Genomic DNA, 5,145 nt, shown 5'->3' on the forward strand with positions numbered 1-5,145 from the left:
AAAATCTGTAGTACTGGAAAATTACTTTTAAAATATAGTACTTTTTTAGTACTTCAAATTTATTGTAATATTTAAGTACTTGTTTTTTACAGTACTTGATTTGTACTTCAAATTTTAAGTACTCAATTTGTACTTTAATTGTGTAGTACTAAATGTGTACCTCAAATATTAGGTACAAATCAAGTACTGTAAAAAACAGGTACCTAAATATTACAATAAATTTAAAGTACTAAAAAAGTACCATATTTTAAAAGTAATTTTCCAGTACCACAGATTTTTTGTACAGAAAAAGTACCTATGCAAAAGTAGCAGTGTAGACAACAGCTTTCAAATTCGGTAAACTAATCTACATCAACAAACTAATGCACCTATTTCTATTTACCAAATAACTAAAATGAGATTGCCTTGTATATGTTAGTATCGTCCCTAATATATATGTAGGACTCTAAAGTGCGTTGATACTACGCTAAAGTACGATGGGTGGCTACGCTGAAATGCGATTAACAGTATCGTAAGGTTCGAGGGCTCAAGTGTTTTTCTGTTTGTCTTTTTCATTTTCAGCCATGGCGTTGTCAGTTTATTTTCGATTTATGAGGTCGACTGTCCCTTTTGTAACTTTCTTCCCTCTTTTAAAACATTACAATACAGGGACGTTAAAAAAATATTTTTTTGCAAGAGCTAGTATGTTAAGGTATTGCATAAATTGTGATAGACTATGATTTACCGTTAGGTTATGCGATTGTTTAGAAATTAAGAAACTGACCACGTTTTAATTGCAAAAAACGGTAATTTAGGTGTTCCAACATGATATGTTTCAAGTAAAAAAATGTTTAACAATTCGGGCGTATTGGATAATTGGTGTAGCTTGCTGTTCACACAGTATTATGTGAACATATCCCCTTACAGTATAGGTAACATTTATTTGTATACGCTTTAATTTAAACAATAGAAAAATGCGATGTTTGACTTGCAGCTTTCCCTTTTTTCGTAGCAAGTACAAATACCTAAATTGCTATATGCATAAATATGCTGAATGCTATATTTGACTACAATGTACAAACTTATCTTTGAGACGATGTTTATTATTAACGCTTTGAAAATTACCTTTATTTCACCGACGTTACTTTTCAATAAAATAGACAGTATTTTTGCGAAGACCACAATGAATAAACAATGATTTAAATATGTTTGCTTCTGACAGAATTCGGATACAGGATACTTATCATTGGAATACTATTTTGTACTTATATAGCAAAAATAGTCGACTGCAGGATACATGTCCTTCTTCCATCACCTCCCCCCCCCCAAAAAAAAAATAATAAAGGAAAAAAAATGTTGCAAACGACAAAGCAAGGTTAGATTTAAAAATTAATCAGGCTAAGTCATTGACATTTGGTTTAAAAGTTGTGAAACATAAGTTTAATTTATTCTTGTTCATTTTTAGTTTGTATAAACATGGAAGTATTATATTGACAGGAACTACTACGACCCGACTTCAAACGTTTCATCTGCGCTGCCGCGCCCTATTTAATGACATGTTAATAATCTTGAAACATGGCACGTTATTTACATACCAGCGTGTGGTGCCCTACAATTTTGTCATTCTCGGTTGGTTTCGGGATAACGGAAATAAACGAAGAAATCGAAAGTTGTGATAAATTCTTAGGAAACAGCAATCGGCAAACCTCGGCAGATTCCGTTACCTAACTGTGCCGATTGAGTGATTGATGGATTAATACGAGTCATAATTAATTTTATTGAAAAAAATGACGATGGAAATTTGTACCAAATTTATTGAATAAATACCCCATTTTTATTGATTTATTTTTTCGGTAGAAATTGCACTATATTTTATACATATCGCAAATAGTGATTATATTACACCATTGAGTGGCACACATTCCCTGCATATTTAAGACAATTGTAAATGATCGTTCTGATAAGATCAAAGAGATTATAATTAAATGTAGGAATTATTAAGCCTCGTTCTAAACTCAGGGAAAGACCATTGGTTGGTATATACGAATGTTCAGCTGAACCCCGATGTGTTGAATTATTTTTTTTAGTACTGCGACTCAAGGGTTTGTTCAATAATATTTACCAGTATCATTTGAACGGTTTCATTTGGTCGGATAGTGATAACATATTTAAGGGGACAGAAATTGTTTTATATAAATATTTATATAACGTAGTTAGATCTCTGTTTTCTTCTGCTGTATTTTTTTGATTTGTACTTGCTCGATTAATTTTCGTATTGTAAATGGAAATTTCTACTTTCCAGGAGTATCCAGTAACTTAACCATATATATTACTCTAAACTTCACAGTTTTAATATTTATCAAATTTATTTATTGTTAACCTGCGGTAACCGGAACACACCTTAATTAAGAAATAATTCATGGGGGCTTGAATATATCGTTATTTTACCACGGGTTGGCCCTTTATGACAAATATTTTACCCTGAGCGATAGCGAGGGGTAAAATATCGGCATAAAGGGACAACCCGTGGTAAAATCTAGATATATTCAAGCCCTCATGAATTATTTCGATTCTAATAGGACAAATACGGCATTTTTTTTGGATCGAAGCGCTCTAAGTGGAGGCCATTATTTGCCGTTCCCATAAATTAACGCACTTTTAGATTGGCGTAAAAGAACGGAGCATACAGAAAAAGTGACATGCTTAAACTATTCACAAAACTTATTTAGATAGATTTGGATGAATTTTAATGATAACTCACTTATATGTCTTCTATGTATATAAAAAAATGGGCTTATACCACATTTTGGCATCGTTTGTTAACTTTTCGATGTTGTGGTGATTTTCATTATCAAAAGCGTGTATTTTCCCGTAAAATGCTTAAATTATAACGTCATCATTCTATGACGTCGGGTACTTCATTCATTAAAAAACATATGACGTGGGAGTACGATCGGAACAGCCAATGCAATATATTCATATTTTACCACGAGTGTGTACTCAAAGCTTTTGAAGGACGTCATGTTAGAATCGCGATTTAATCTTTACAAGCTAATAAAATAATGTCACTCACTATTTCAAATCGTTGTAGAATAATTAATTCTTGGCCGATTTTCATTTTTTATGCATCAGTCGATTTGTTTAAATAAGTTGTTCACGAATTAAGGTCTACCGACGCGATTGAAATAAGTAAAGTTTTTTTCCGACAGGTAATATTGTTAAGCTGTCTCGATTAAAACCACGTGATCGATAAGAAGTATCTCTGGTCAATTTATGACCGCGACATCGCAGATAGTCACAAAAGGAATTAACGACAGTACTAATTAGACAGTTTACATATCTCTTCTACAGGGCTAATCGGGTTATAAATAAATGCTAATTAATCAGTGTAGTTCCTGTCAATATAATACTTCCATGGTATAAACAACTGTTAACGTCATAATCAAAGTACATTGTTTACGTCTATACTTTCGCGGACCATCGCACTTTAGCGTGTGTATGCATTGCACTTCAGCGTACACCATCGCACTTTAGTGTTGCCATCAAACTTCATCGTCACATCGCACTTTAGAGTCATACATACATGTATATATCAAATTTAAGTTTAAAAAAGTTTTCAAAATAACAGTTACAATTGAAGTATCATGATGAAACGAAACACGATGACTTGGAGTTCCGTAGTTTTGTTATACCTTTTTCATAATCCGTTAATTCTATTAAAATATTCTCTTAACATAATTATTGATTCTTCTTTAACAGTTTCCGGGTATTCAGTACCGCTTAGGGCTTGTATGTCGTCTTCGAAGTGCAATAGTCTCCACCCTCAAATTGCAGTCATGATATTCTCCATTTGAAGGTCGACGTACACATTTCCATTCAATCGGTAGCTGAAATGATAAACATTATCAATATTATCACCAACAAAACCATTAGCCGAGAAATGTTCAATCATGCGATATTCTACAAAAGTAATACGTGTAACAATATGCTGGTCTTCAATACAAATATAAATATAACAGTAGGTACACGATTATAATAAATAATCTGTATTGTCTGAAGATTTTCTAAAAATGTTCAGTCCATCAAACACAAAAATGTATATTGCAACTAGGAATAAACCTTAGACTATATCAAATCTTTCAAAATATACATGGAACAGAAAGTGTCATAATAAGCCAATACATACCACCAAATGCTTCTTCCCATAACAATAACATTATCCATCTTAACTTCATCATTACAGGAACGCCAGTAGGACCAACACTTTCGAAAAAAAGGTATGCCAATTTGTTACTGTCCATAACTTACGTGGTGGAGTTGAGGACGAATTATACATTTTAATCAAAAATCAGCATTTTGCAACAACTGTAGAACCCTTGTGAACGAAATAAAAGACGGAAAGACGCTGAAATAAACGACCCAAATAGTTGGTTCTCATCTGCTCATGACGACGAGGATTATGAAAATGTAAATGTCTTTTTTTATTTCTCGCTTGTACAGATTGACATAACCTGGGCAATGTATTTCAAGTAAAATTGATAACGAGACATTTTGAGTGTTCAAATTTACTTTTAAACAGGATAAATGACCGTTCCTACGGATCTGAGAACCAATGTTAAGTAGAACTTTAAGCAAACTGCGTCCTAGCCTTTGACATCCTAATATTCAAGAATTAAATATTTGTTTGGTAAGGTGTATATAAAAAAGAAGTTTTGTTATGAATACCAATGAGACAACTCTACACAAGAGACTAAATGACACATAAATTAAGAACTGCAGATCATTGTACGGCATTCAACACAGAGCAATGCATAAGCCGCATAGTCGGCTGTAAATAGCCCTAAAATAACAAAAGCGAAACAAATCAATCCAAATAACTGACGTTCTGATTTGATGTACAAGATAAAGGAACTAAACAAAATACGTAACACACCAACAAACGACTATCATCAAACGATAGGCTCCTTCCTTGGGGCAGACACATTAAGAGTGTGGAAATGTTAAACTACGTTGTTGACGCCAACTCACCCCTAACAAAAGACAATGGTGCAATCGAATACACACAACTGTGAATGCAAAAGTGTTTGTCGAAATGGACCACCCTGATTATTAGCAAAGACCTGTTTTAAAGTCAACGTTTGGTCAACTTATCATACCTTAAGTTAA

Source organism: Mytilus trossulus, chromosome 14 (assembly GCF_036588685.1).
Source record: "Mytilus trossulus isolate FHL-02 chromosome 14, PNRI_Mtr1.1.1.hap1, whole genome shotgun sequence".
Lineage (NCBI taxonomy): Eukaryota > Metazoa > Mollusca > Bivalvia > Mytilida > Mytilidae > Mytilus > Mytilus trossulus.